Source organism: Propithecus coquereli, unplaced genomic scaffold (genome assembly GCF_000956105.1).
Source record: "Propithecus coquereli isolate 6110/MARCELLA unplaced genomic scaffold, Pcoq_1.0 Scaffold117, whole genome shotgun sequence".
Taxonomy (NCBI): domain Eukaryota; kingdom Metazoa; phylum Chordata; class Mammalia; order Primates; family Indriidae; genus Propithecus; species Propithecus coquereli.
The window spans coordinates 951808-953917 of NW_012135747.1; positions in this window are offsets into that span (position 1 = coordinate 951808).

The window sequence follows — 2110 nt, forward strand, 5'->3', positions numbered from 1 at the left end:
TTTTTTTTTTTTTTTGCATGTGGATGTCCAGTTGTTCCAGCACCACTTGTTGAAAAGACTGTCTTTTCTCTGTTGTATTGCCTTTACTCCCTTGTCACAGATCAGTTGACTATATTTATGTGGATCTGTTTATGGGCTCTTTATTCTGTTTCATTGATCTATTTGTCTGTTCTTTCACCAATACCACACCGTCCTCATTACTGTAGTTTTACAGTCAAGTCTTGAAGTTTGGTAGTGTCAGTCCTCCAAGATTTTGTTCTTCTCTTTCAATATCGTGCCATTTGGGGATCTTTTTTCTCTTCATATAAACTTTAGAATCAGTTTGTCAATATCCGTAAAATAACTTTCTTAGATTTTGATTGAGATTGCATTGAATCAAACTGTGAAGAACCGACATCTTGACAATATTGAGTCTTCCTATCCATGAACATGGAATATCTCTCCATTTATTTAGTTCCTTTTTGATTTCTTTCACAAGAGTTTTGTAGTTTTCCTCATATAGATCTTATACATATTTTGTTAAATACCTGAATATTTCATTTTAGGGGATGCTAATATACATGGTATTGTGTTTTTAATTTCAAATTCTACCTGTTCATTACTGGTATGAAAGTGACTTTTGTATATTGACCTTGTTTCCTGCAACCCTGCTATAATTGTTAGTACCAGGTTTTTTGTCAATTCTTTCAGATTTTCTGCATAGATGATCATGTCATCTGCAAACAAAGACAGTTTTATTAATATTTCTTCCTTCCCAATCCATAAACCTTATTTGCTTTTCTTATCTTATGGCATTAGCTAGGACTTCTAGTATGATGTTGAAAAGTATTGATGGAAGGGGACATCCTTGCCTATTCCTGAGCAAGTGCATTTCAAACTTCTGCTTGCATTATGTCTCAATGGTCAATATACATTGGTTTCAAGGAATGGAGAAATAAACTCTCCTTCCGATTTCGAGGAATGCATCTCTCTATGGGAGGTGCAGCTATGCCACATTGTAGGAGGATATGCTTGGCGTGAATTTGTAGTCATTTTACAATCTACCATAACTACCTTACTAGATCCCTAGTAAATTCAAGCAGATGTTGTGTTTTTAAATTTAACTTTATAATTTAAGAGAATTAGAGATTCATATTCTATTGTAAGAAATAATGCAAAGAGATCCCTTGTACCCTTCACCCAGTTTCTTCCAGAGGTAACATTTTGCACAACTATAGAACAATATCACACCAAAATATTGACATTGACATGGTCAAAATACAAAGCACTTCCATTACCACAATGATTTCTCATGTTGCCTTTTATATCCATGGCTTAACCTTAATCCTTGTCAACCACTAATCTGTTTTCCGTTTTTGTATTTTTGTCATTTCAAGAACATAGTATAAATGGAATGATATAGTATGTAACCTTTTGTAATTGGCTTTTTTTCACTCACTATATTTCTCAGTATAATTCATTCAGGTTGTTGTGTCTATTAATCATTCATTCCTTTTCATTGCTGAGTAGTACTTCGTGATATGCATGTACCTCAGTTTATGTAACCATTCATGTGTTGAAAGACAACTGAGTTGTTTCCAGTTTTGGGCTATTAGAAGAAAGTTATTATAAAGGTTCGTGTACAGGTTTTTGTGTGAACTTAAGTCTTCATTTTTTCACTGGATCGTTTGGGACTTTTACTGTTTAGTTTCGAGAGTTCTGTATATATTCTAGGTACTAGTCCCTTGTTGGATATGTACTTTGCAAATATTTTCCCCCGCTCTATATCTTGTCTTATCATCCTTTTAGCAGAATCTTTCACTGAGCAAAGATTTTTAATTCTGATGAAGTCTAATTTATTCATTTTTTTCTCTTACAGGTCTTGATTTTGGCATCAGGCCTAAAAACTCTTTATCTACCCCTAGATCCTGGAGATTTTTTCTACACATTTTATAATTTCATGTTTACATTTAAGTCTAAAACCATCTTGAGTTAATTTCTGTATAAATCATGAGGTTTTTTTTCTTTTTTTTTCCTATAAATGTCCACTTGCTCCAGCACCATTTGTTTTCTTTTTGTTTTTATTTATTTATTATTTTATTTTATTTCAGCATATTACAGAGGTACAAAT